The sequence below is a fragment of the Etheostoma cragini genome, chromosome 20 (assembly GCF_013103735.1).
Source record: "Etheostoma cragini isolate CJK2018 chromosome 20, CSU_Ecrag_1.0, whole genome shotgun sequence".
NCBI lineage: Eukaryota > Metazoa > Chordata > Actinopteri > Perciformes > Percidae > Etheostoma > Etheostoma cragini.
This window is the reverse complement of record NC_048426.1, coordinates 4,007,105-4,020,054: the sequence shown is the minus strand read 5'-3', so window position 1 is coordinate 4,020,054 and position 12,950 is coordinate 4,007,105. Positions and strand designations below refer to the sequence as shown.

The window sequence follows — 12,950 nt, the reverse complement described above, 5'->3', positions numbered from 1 at the left end:
GAAGCAGAGGGGAGGAGAGTAGCCAAAAACAGTTCACAAATAAAAGTACTGTTACTTCAGAATAATATGACTCAAGTAAAAGTACAAAGTAGTCATCCAAACAATTACTTGAGTAAGAGTAAAAAAGTGCTTGGAGAAAAAACTACTAAAGTATTGAGTAACTGTTGAGTAACGTCTGATTTATTTTTTAATACAAGCATTCAATCAGACAAACAAAAATACAAAATAATCATCTTTAGGCAAATCATAGTTCATGCACAATGAAATCAATTAAAATTTAAAAAAAATTTAAAACAGCTTTAAAGAGAACATCACATCCAATTTAGACATATAGTATATATATGTATAGGAAATGTTTTATTCATATATAACCTGACAACAAACATTTGCCTGTCCACAACAACAACTAAAAAAATGGCCGCTACACGTTTCCTCAAGTTAGATGTTTTTTGAATGGTGACATGTCTGTCTGTATGTTTTGGACATAATGTAGCTGCTGTTTGCATTTTTACTAAAAGGTAACCATGCTTTTAAAATGACTAAATGGCTACAGACTACAACCATCTGGTCCAGATCTACCTACTGTAGGGCTGGCTACAGACTACAACCATCTGGTCCAGATCTACCTACTGTAGGGCTGGCTACAGACTACAACCATCTGGTCCAGATCTACCTACTGTAGGGCTGGCTACAGACTAGAACCATCTTGTCCAGATCTACGTACTGTAGGGCTTGCTACAGACTACAACCATCTGGTCCAGATCTACCAACTGTAGGGCTGGCTACAGACTACAACCATCTGGTCCAGATCTACCTACTGTAGGGCTGGCTACAGACTACAACCATCTGGTCCAGATCTACCAACTGTAGGGCTGGCTACAGACTACAACCATCTGGTCCAGATCTACCTACTGTAGGGCTGGCTACAGACTACAACCATCTGGTCCAGATCTACCAACTGTAGGGCTGGCTACAGACTACAACCATCTGGTCCAGATCTACCAACTGTAGGGCTGGCTACAGACTACAACCATCTGGTCCAGATCTACCCACTGTAGGGCAGGCTAACACCGCCAGTTCAGTTGTTAGACCCCGATTCAGGGAGCCTTCCTGGAGTTTGAGGGCATGGAAAAGCTGGGAATGCTCCGCATGCCCCTGATGGAGCATTGATGGACATTTGTTGCAGCCCACTTTCACCCACAGGTGGCTGCAACATCCTCAAGGAACCCCACACTCCCGTCGAAGGCGGCCATTTCCAGTCTGCCTTAACCAAGAGCTGGTATAAAGCGGCAGCTTTAGCGGTGAGAGGTCTGAATGTCTCCTCCATGCTCATCACGTACCAAGCGGAGCTCTGCAAGGACACGGCCACCAAACTTGACCCTGATGTGTGGGAAGAGATTACTGTGATCATGGACATCTGCCTTCACATACAGCACTGTGCGGTCCAGGCCACAGGTAAATCTGTGGGGATGATGGTTCTACAGAAAAGAGCGAGATGCTCAACCTGACGAATCTGTCCGACAGGGAAAAAGAGAACATTTTATACATGCCTGTCGTCCCTGACAGAGTCTTTGGCACCGCTTTGGTCTCAATGCAGCAGAGGTGTAAGGCGAAGAAGAAGGAAGACAAAGCTCTTCAGCTCTACCTCTCTCGGAAAGCCAAGCCTTCCCGGCCTCCAGCCACGCGCCAGTCCTTCGCTCAAGCTGTCTCGCGGTTGGCTCAGTTCAAACTCCCCAAGCTGACAATTTCCCAGCCTGTCCTAGCTGCCCCACCTCAGCAGAAGATGAGAGGGAGCTGGCCCAGGAAAGTCTGCACCAAGGCTGAATTATGGGAAAGAGACTTCAGGTATGGTATTAGGAGACCACTAAAGTCTATATAAAAGAGACTTCGGATACAGTATGAGGGGGCCACTAAAGTCTATATAAAAGAGACTTCAGATACATTATTAAGGGACCACTAAGGTTAACATTCAAGCATCCAAAGACCACCGTGTCATGGGACCTTTAATAGAGGCCTACAGCTGAGTTTGATCCGGGGCTTAGTGGGTTAATATTTAATTTTGTACAACCAACAATACAAAACCCAAATTTTGTAGCATTCAAATGAATACATGTGCCATCAGTGATCATTAACTGTTTAAGTGCAGCAGACTTCCAGTATTGTTTTAGGAGGGTACAATATGTCTCATGGAATGTATGCATGATTATTTTAGATGAGCATAATGGATAAATAAGTGTTAAGAAAACCTGTTTGGAAAGAAATGTGATGAATATGTTCAAAGAGGCTGTCCTGTGTTAGCATGTGTACCAGCAGAAACACGTTTAACCGTCTTTCTGCCCTCCAATCCAAAGTCGAGGGCAGCGGGGCAAGAAATAAACAGATTTGAAAAAGCAATCAACAGCCCCCCCACCCTCTCCAAAACCCCCCAAGCTGATTTGCATCTGATCTCCAGATCATGTTTTATTTATCAGTAATCACAACCAATCAGGGAAGAAATTAATCAATGAAGGCGCAAGGTAGGAGTGATATCCGCCATCTGGGGGTCGCGCTGATCCCTCCGCCCCCTGGCAGGCACATACACACACACACACACACACACGTCCAAGGTCCAACACAAACACGTACAGTATGCACATACACACACTGGCAGGGAGCAGCAAATAAATACATGTGGTGAGAAAAACACACTCACACATGCGTGGACACACACATGGCTCAACAACGATGAAAACCAACATTATGTGCACACACGCACACACAGACACACACACACACACTAAAGTCTCCTTTCCGCTGGCTTGTCATAGACCCATATTTAGGTGACTGATATTTTTCTCTCCCCCTACCAATGAGCTCCAAGCAAGTCCATATGGCCCGGATCAAAGGTGTTGCTGGGTGCATGCTTCTGCTTTATTGCCAGCCGCTGCTGTTAATTAGGAAACAAGATCACAGGCAGTATTAAAATCCAATTAAATTGATATGAACAGATTGCCAAGTGATGTTCGCTAATGTATAATTGAGCACCATGCAAATTTCTCTGGCTGCCTTTTGTTTTGCCGTGTCTCTGCCTCTATCTCACCGGCCCACAATGAGCAGCCAAGCTTGAAACTTTTCCCTTTTCTGTCGTCACCGACTGAGAGATAAACAAGTTAATGCACTGAGATGGGGGTATGGCTTTCATCAGTTACAGTGATATCCTTGCTATTATGCACCGGGGGGGCTGTGGAGGCTTTGCATCAATCTGTCCCATCTTGCCATAGACATTTAAAAAATGTGTGTGTTGTCCTAGCTACCTCCGCTTGTTACTTTGTACTGGATTAAGCTAAATTATATTTTAAAAAATCTAAATATTTTGTAAACTATATTTTAGTAAAATGGCTGCCAACCTGGGGTAGAGAACCTGACAAGGGGTTGCAAGAAAAATAGGATGTGTCGCGGGATAGTGCATTGCATACTGATTGTGAAAAAAGAAAGCATGTGCTGGACATTGACATGTCTCCACTGAACTACACTACCTTTGCGTGTCTTTCAAGTGTTGAAGTTGCCGCTGGCAACGCTTCTCCTGTCCAGAGTCCAACGTGCTGACTCTCCCTCTCCCCTTACAAACGATAATGGATGACAGCGCCCCATAGATGTGCACCAACACACCTTAACCCTAACATTACCTTGTGTGTTCATACAGTGGCAGCTGATAATAAATTTTCATACGTTAGTTGTTATTTCAAATACAGAGCTGGAATATTTATTTCAAACTGGGTGGAGCATTTTGTTATGTGTGTGTATAAAATTTAGCAGATGCCTGACTTTTCTCATTGGATTGTGTGTTGTTTCCTATACGTTAGGGTGCAGCTGTGGAAGGGTGGTGGTCGACCCTGGCCCTGCAGTTCCGTGTCTGAACCCTATATTGCTCCACATGCAGCACCATCGCTGTGTGAATATTTATCTGATGAGCAGATGTCACCTTGTATGGCAGCCTCGGTCACTAGTGTGTGAATGTGTGTATACAAGTGTGTCTGAATGTTTCCTACACTATGTAAAAGTGTTTAAAAAAAGTTGTTAAGACAAGAAAAAGCGCTAAATAAATAGTCCATTTGAAGGAAGTAAAAGCTGTTTTAGAAGTTAACTGTGTTTGAAATAATAGTAATTTAAAAAAGACACACGTCAAACATATTAATAAATCAAACAAAGAACCTCACACTGTTGTTGACTTTCACCCGGTCACCTTTTTTAAATTAACCGACTTTGTTACATACCTAGGTCCATGAGGTAGTTCCCCTTGTGACGGAGGAACATTTGTGACTCAACACAGTTACATCTATTACAACACCCACACACACACACACACACACACACACACACACACACATGACATTCTCCAAGGAGAGAGGGGTTTGTTTCTCGCGTGAAACCAAAACTCAACTGTCGACTTTTTTTAAAGGTGCCCTACCACATAAAAACATTTTTACTTGCATTTTTACTTAACCTTTTAGCTCCATATGAGTGTACGTTATGTTGAGAATGTGAAGATGAAATGCTAATGCTGATAGCCAGGCTCTCATTGGCTAGCTGTTAGCCAATCAGAGTCAAGCAGCTTAGCTGGTTAAATATTATGAGAACTGGCCCAAATGGCGCTGAGTCTTCCTGCAGGCTTTCTATACAACGCTAGAATGGCTTGAAACAAGGTAACCACGGTAACCAAGTTACAGAGTACATGGTAGAACTTCAGACATTACCACAAAGTCATGAAATACGTATGACGAACTTTATAAGAGAGCCAAGTCTGTGATGTAGTTATGTCCGTGACACTCATATGTCACATTCTCATATGTATTCTTTTTGCTGCATACAAATCGCCCTTCTGAGACAAAGAATAAACTGAACTGAGCTGGGACTTCAGCACTGTCGGCACTCCATGCAGTTCGGTGCTTTGCTCATGAGCACAACAGAAGTGCCCAGGAGGTGAACTGGCACCTCTCCAGCTCCCAGTTGACACTCGGTATGGTGGTCTTGAACTGATTTCCAAGCCAAGTCCCTACAGACTGAGATACTTTGGCCCCAAGCATGACCCCAGACTTATTTAAGATTTCAGGGCCAAACCCTAGACTTCAACGGACCCCAGGACCACCCCTGGAGAGAGATACAAGTCATTTTAGGCCTCTAAATATTGTGTAAATGAAAGAAAGTGTTTATTATAAGATAAGAAAGATCAGGACACTGCCCGAAGATAAATGCAAAATCATAACTATTAACAAGATTATGTTGTAAAACCATCCAATTGCAAATTGATAAAAATCTAAAACATGAAAAGGCTGTTTCCCACCAGTTCTACCAGCTGTATAATATATACATATTGGGTTACACTTTATATAAGAGTGACATGACACTGTCATGAATGTGTCATAAACATTATAAACAAGTCAAACGCTTCTTCTAGTGAGTGTCATTCGGCTTTGTCATGATAAGTTATGGTTATTATTATTATTATAGTTAGGGTTAGGGTTATGGTTAGGGTTCATGTGTTTATGACAGTGTCATGTCACTCTAATGTAGTAAGTAAAGCGTTACCATTTATTGTAACGATATTTTTAACGAGACTCTTTGCATCCCACCTATATGTTTCATCACCTCGATAACTTTACTTTTCCTATTATTACTTTTCTTTTTGAATGACTTCTACTTTTTCTACTTTTTGTCTGCGATAGAAAATGTTTGTCTCTAATCATTAGATAAAATACATTTCATGTGCATATCTGTAATAATTTTGTGACAGCCCGAGCTCTCTAACCACATATAAACATCTCTGCTGTGTAGTTGTAAAGCTAATAGGATAATACTTTTATTATACTGTACCTTTCTTCGTCTGTTCATTTCTTTTTGCCAAATGATTGATTTTTGTTTTATGTGGCCATGATGTGAACTATGTCCTTATTGGGTGTTGTTCTGCATTGTATCATTTTCATCAATCGTGCATAATCAGTTTGTGGCAAAGGGAGGGGTCACCACTTAGGTCACACATTAGGTCGTAAGGTCAGAAGCATTTAAATATATCTAAATATGTTACGGCAATGACAAACAATCGAGAGGTTATTAAAACACTTGGATTAAGTTCAGGTCTAATGCCAAGCAGTTGTGAAAACCAAACAGAAATGAAGGTGGGGTAGGTGTAATTTAGTACCCAGCAGAGAAGACTGACACGGAGCACACAAAGACAGCTCCAGCACTGCAGAGGAGAAAGGGAATTTTCTTCAAGAACGTCTAACTTTAACACTAATCTCGTCAACCTTCTTTAACATGGCAGGTCCGCCAGGTTATGGAATTGGACACATTAGGGATTAAGGATTATGAAGTGGATTATAAAGTACCCCCCCGTCCCAGGATTTGCTTTTGGATATTTTTTATACATGGAGATGTGACTGGTCAGACTGGTTAAGAAGGGATGGATTTTTTCCCTGAGCTTTAAGCCAGCCCAGTGGTGGACTGGCAGGTTTTTACAACGAGGCTTAGTCCTGCTGGAGTGATGAATGACACGAATGATGATCAGGTTGTCAGACATTGTTGGCGAGTAAAGCTGTAACTCCCCCCTGCTTCCTGAAAGACTTTTTTCCCGGGGATCATTTGAAATAATAGTTTTTAAAATTGGCTTTACTGTTCCTTGGCTTCACTGAACTATGGGTCCTTAATGTAATCCATGGTATTTTGAAGAGGTCATGGGGGCCCGGATAAAGACGATTTCAGAGACATCTAGATATGATTATGCATGAGGGAGGGACTTCAAAGAGTTTGAAATGCTTGTATGGGATCTTAATTGGTTTCTGAAGGTGTGTTAGAAATCTTCAACAGAAGGTCCGTGACCCCTATGGGGTCCTCAGCATTCAAATATGACAATGTCTAAAAATTTAAAGTATTTTAATATGAATCCAACACATTAATAGCCTAGGTAAGTTGCCAGAGAAAGAAAATAATATATTTAAGCTAAGCCTATAGTAAGTTTAGCTGCAATATGTAATTTACTTATGCCAGTAACCCCCCTTCAGCCTAAATTTATCGGTTCAACCAGTCACAAAAATGCACCATGGAAATAATAGGTTTTACTAATATATAAAACATGGAGGCAACACAAGAGAGGGGGACATTTTTCTGATTCGTAGGTTTCCCTAGAGCGGAACTTTTGGCCAGACTGCACAAGTTTTCAGCCAGAGCAGGTTCGGTGGGAGACCATGGCTTGATTAGGCTACATCGGTTCATTTTTCTGTCTCCCCCGTTGAAAATTCAGCTCCGACAGATCTAATGACAGAACTACAGTGTTCAACAGGCAACAATTAAACATTTGGAAAAAACATTGGAGAAAGAAGTGGGATTCAGTAAGGAGAAGCTCTTCTCCTTGCGGGAGGATGAGCCTCTGCGGCCACGTGTGGTATTCTCAGCCTTCCCGCTGAAGCTCCAACTGCAGGTCAAAGGTGCAGCGTAGCGGGTCTGGGTCTGCACTCAGCGGGCTGCAGTGCTGTCCGATATTGTGGCATCAGTATTAAATTGAGACAGTTTCATAACCGGTTAAAAACGTCTGGTACCTACAGTACATAGCAGTCTACTTCCGTGGTTTGGTACACTTGGATTACACCTGATATGATCAGTATTGGTGTACACATGAACTGTACTGAGACGGAACTTAGAAATCCGTCATGTTTAAACTAATCTACACAAAATGGACCTGGGTCAAGTGTGCTCGGATCAGGGTCCAGTTCCCTGATGTAAAGCCACTTACTGCAATATAACCTATGCCATTATAAATATTTTTATTATTTATATATTTGTTCACCTTTTCCTTGAATACAATGTGCATAAAAATATATGAGAATGCAGGAAACCAAAACCCCCACCTAAGGTCCCACCAAATGCACATTATCAGCCACAAAAAAGCATAAAGTAACACTGGCCCAAACCATCATCTCTTACTGCCCCCCTCCCTGTAGTAGGGAGTCCTAACTTGGTTTCTATTTCAATTAAGGGGTCTCTAAAAATCGTTGAAGACCCCTGCACCAAGGCCAAAATAAGTTGTTCCAAAGGAACAAAGGAGAAGGGTCCCATGAGTCCTCGAAGGGTTCTACGACTCACTGGCGTGCTTGTGGATGTAAAGATTATTCCACAAAACCTACCAGAGTTCTTGAGGATGTTTAGGGACCTACAGAGTTCTTGACTGTGTTCCAGTAACCAATGAAGTTGGTCAAGGGGTCTCTGGCGGCTTCCAGGAGCAGGGCCCTGCAAGTCTTGAAATTATGTTAGTACTGGTGGACTTTCAAGGAACAAGTCATTATTTTAGGACCTTTAGTCTAGGGTTCTAGAGAGGGGTACAGGGAGCTCTGGGTTTCCTTGTAGTGCTCAGTTACATCCAGTAGTCCTTGAGGGTGGTTCCAGGGAAAATCATGGTCTTCTAGGGGATTCGCAGTAATTTAATTCACTATTGCCTGAATCAGATCGCAACAAAAGGGCCTGTGGCCAGACTTGTTATGTGAAGGTCCTTGGCACATAAACCTGTTCTAGCAAACAAACCCAGTAATTAGAGAATCAGGGAGGTCTGCATCACCCATTCTGAGTCTTGTCAATTAAAACCCTGCGTTTTCAGCGATAAAATACCACTCGCTCTAACAGCTGAATGAGCCCAATCACATATATTGTTGACCTATCATCTCACGTACAATACCAAAAATTAAAGGCTTGGATGTAAATGAAAAACAACAAGATGCCACCATCGCCAAAGACTCGGCTGCTGGCCAAGCCGAACCTACTAATGTCAGGATGTCGCCAAGTCAGGCCAAGCATGGTATGAAAAGAAAGAGAGGGATGAAGAGAGAGGGAGGAATAACGAGATCTATGAGGAGAAGTGGGTGCAGCTGGTGCCCTTTGTCTCTCCAGTGCTTGGTCCTCGGAGCTTCAGATCCACTGGGAGGGCAGAGAAAGCCCCAGTAATGACATGCTAATGTGACTGTCAGGAAAGAAAAGTAGAGAGATCGGAAATTGCGCCAATTCTCTGCCGTAAATGGGCAACATTGTAAAAAGGAGGGGAAATACTCCCAGTCCTTTTTATATGAAAATTGATGAAAGCCTCGATAAATCCCAATAAAAAGGGATTTGGAGATATGAGGCAAGCAGATAAGAGCGAAATGGTAGAGCAGGGATGCAGGTGGGGGAGGACGGATAAAGGTGTAATTTTGGTTGGAAAGAGTGGAAGCGTACAAGGCCTGCTGGGAAATCTGCATGTGGAGTTGGATGGTTTTTGGCTTTGCATTCTAGTTTGACGACTACTTGTTTTGAACTCCCTTATAAAGTAGACCATAATGAAAGGTGAACATAGTGACTTTTGCCTCCATCATTGAGGTAAAGACTCATAAACCTGCACGCATGATAATCCACTGAAAAAGATTATATAAAAAGATATTCTGTTCAGAGCAAAGGGCAATGTATAGCATTGTATGATGGTAAAGTGTATGATGGGAAATGTCTAACTTCTCTTTACAATGATGTCACAGCACTAGTTTGAGAGTTGCGACCACCATCTCTCTTTTTTTACCAACGTACTATTTTGACTTTGATATAGTTATACATATATATCACATTCATCTGCTTCCGTTGAACCACTCATTATGCCTCAATGATTAGTCCTTTGCAATACTACATGCCTTGCCTTAAGTTCCTACAAGGTTGACATTTGATATGTGTAACAAGTCGTACCTCTGCCTTTTTTTTTAGTTTTTACTTCATAAAATGCAAAAAAAAGAAATGTGAAAGAAAACCGAAGAAACATTACATGTGTTGAACCTTTAATTATGGTTGCACATTTTCACATTGTCCATTTAAGCCTACTATTTAACGGCAATGAGTATAATCTATCTATCTATCTAGATATCTATTCAAACAGGAATGTTGGCGAGGCGTTTTCAGGCAGTTGAGAAAAAGTGCTGTATGTGCAGAGAGGAAGCTCCATTTGGAATGAAATGTGTTTTTTATTCTATACACAAACAACTGCATAACACTCGAAAATATGGAAAAAAAATCCCCCCGAAAAAGCTTAATAGGACCTCTTTAACACACCAGGACCTTTGTCCAGCCTGGAAACCTCTGGAACCAGTTCACACACACATGCACACACTTATTTTCCCATCACACACCCAGACACTAAAGACTTGGCACCGAGCAGCAGAGGCCTTGGCACAGTTCACCTTAATGAGTGGCAGATTCGAGCCCCCTGCCACTGCTGGGTGGCAGAGAGAGAGAGAGAGAGAGAGAGAGAGAGAGAGAGACAGAGAGACTTTATCGAGCAGGGTGGATTGTGGAATTGGCATATGCTGCGTGTTTCTGCGAGGCCTTGGCTGGCCGGCCGACGACTGAGCACTCAGGGCCTCCCTGAAGATATGCTGAACAGAGAGAAAAAGAGAAATGAAAAAAAACGAAACCACAATGGGGGTTTTGCCCTTTGTATGGTCAATTAATTAAAATCCATTAATTTTTCTCCTTTCATTCATTCTGTTTCTCTGTCTCTGTTCTGCTTAACCAAAGCTTGTAAAAGCTGGCCACAGAGAGCGGGTGAGTGTGGCCAAACTGGAGCTGTCCCATCCAAACCGCAGCCAGCTGACAGCCTTTAGGGAGCTGCTGAATGGAAGAGGAAGAAACATAATGTCTGCTCCGCATTGGAGAGCACAGAGACAACTGAGGGTCTCCATAGGCCCACTGCAGCACCAATACACTAAAGCTGGCTAGCCTGTTAAAAATCGATTCAGCCAGTAATTGGCCTTCACAAGATAAGTAATCAACAATATATATTCACATGTTGTCTTGTCTTCATTACATTATTATGAGTAAAACAGCTAGTCTATAAAGAGGGGAATGAGTTTACGAACCAAAAAAAAGATCATTTCAGTTAAGTAGTAGCAAATATTCATGTCCAGGCTTTTGTCTGTGGCTTCCTAAAGAACTCTTTGAAAAAATTCACATCACATTCACAGCTTTCATTTAAAGAAACCAACATTGAGTGTGGGTTTAGGATGTGAACTACAATCATAGCCAAACGTACCCTTCAGGCGTATTCCCAAACATTGAACCCTGAACACTCCCCTAAAGGCTCCGTCACACCTGCATTTAAAAACAATATCTATCCATCAAAGACAAGCGGCTGGCTGATACAGCTTGTTTGTACGTAAGAATGAGTAGTTAACTTCACAGCACTTTGTTGCCTGAGCAGTACACAAAGTGCAATCAACCAACCACGCTCACTCACAGCTTCTGATTGGTTGCACCGTTTGTCAGGCTACCAGGTATGCCAGGTATTACAGCCCCTTCCAAACTGTGGATCAGCCATGCGGTTAGTTCCAGGATGAATGAAACAATTTGAAAAAAGAGGAGAGAAGAGGCTCAATATTAACAAATGTCTTGCTTTGCCTGATCTTTCTCAGATTGGACAGATAGTCTAGCTAGCTGTCTGGATTTACCCTGCAGAGATCTGAGGACCAGGTAACCATAGTCCTCAGAAATCCACCAGAGGTGAGAAACACAAAGAAAAAGGAAGGTTTGTCCAGCTGAAAAGAGTGAAATTCCAACACCGGCAAAATCCCATAAGTGGAACATTGTGGATATAGACCAAGAAATATGCATCCAGGGCAGGAATGTCATGCCTGCATTATTCCCCTCTAAACGATTGGCCTCGATGCCCCGCCTGCACTGCCCCGGTTGACTCTTTCTTGTCAATATGGTGTTGTGTCTTTTGTTGAGACAAAGACAGATAAGTATATGAATTCTTCCAGTCAGATTTATAAAGTCACACGTATGCGTGATTGGGTTTTATAATTATAGTGGAGCTGGGAACACACACTGCTCCAGCAGTTTGCCATAAATGGACATAGAAGCGTACTTAAACTCTGTTCACATAGCGATACTTGTGCCCCTCCACCAATCATTGGACCTGTGAATGGCAAAGAAAGTGCAGGTTCCCTGACTGTCACATCTGTGGCTGGGACTATTTTTGACGTCCCTATCACTAATTCATCATTTGTCTGCAAACCATAATCGCAGACAACAAATTTGTCATTATTAGTTAATCTTTGTGTCTTTACAATGCAGTCCTCCTGTCAGCAGACCTAGGGGATCCAAGCCACTGTTAACAACGGAAAGGTCACCATGGCGGGTGAAGGGTTAATCGTTGTTGATGATCTCGGCCTTGATCTCTAAAGTCGCCAGATTTGTCACTGTAATGATACATAATAACAAATATAATAACAAAAAGCAATATGCGGCGTCTGTTGTTGATTGGGTGGCGCACTGCCACAAGTTTGTCTATGTGCTCCCCTTGTTAGTTGAGCTTACATAACGCACCTGTATCATCATGGCTGCCTCTTGGCTTTGTCACTGGCTGTTGGTTGCCACATGGGACCATCTCTGTTACTTTAAGGCAGGTAATTGTTCGGATGTGTATTTTGCGGCAGTCTGCTGCCTGCCTAGGCTGGAAGGGATTCACATTGACCGCTGTCTTTAACCCTCATGTTGTACTCGGCTCAGATTGACCCGTTTTCCTATATCAATGTTCTTTTAAATTCCCCAAAATAACATGATTGATTCCACTCAACGCTCTTTGGCAAGCACACATCTCTACTTTCATTGATTTCTGGGGTGTTACTTAATTTACAGCATTTGAAAAAAAGTGGTTTTGAAAGAGTATTGTTTAAATTATGTGATTGTAAAGTCTTTAATTATCCATCAACATCAATTTCTTTAATTTTAGTCAAAATAATTCCTAATTTCTAACTTTTAGGTATAATTTCCTTTATATGAGGTTTCTTGACCATAAATTCCAAAAAATAACTGTACAACCAAAGTTAATAAGTTTGTTGTTGAAATGATTGAGGAGTCCATGGTTTATATCCAAGCCGGATAGGTATTATTTTATAAACCTCTGTTGGAAATAC

The 12,950-nt window shown here is 42.1% G+C and overlaps 1 long non-coding RNA gene across 1 annotated transcript; it reads left to right on the top strand.

The window, feature by feature from the left end:
- Positions 1 to 543: 543 nt before the first annotated feature.
- On the top strand, positions 544 to 6,840 carry LOC117936252. The gene is made up of 3 exons (XR_004654912.1): positions 544 to 1,037; positions 6,125 to 6,126; positions 6,828 to 6,840. It is a non-coding gene; the product is annotated as an uncharacterized LOC117936252 (long non-coding RNA).
- Positions 6,841 to 12,950: the final 6,110 nt, after the last annotated feature.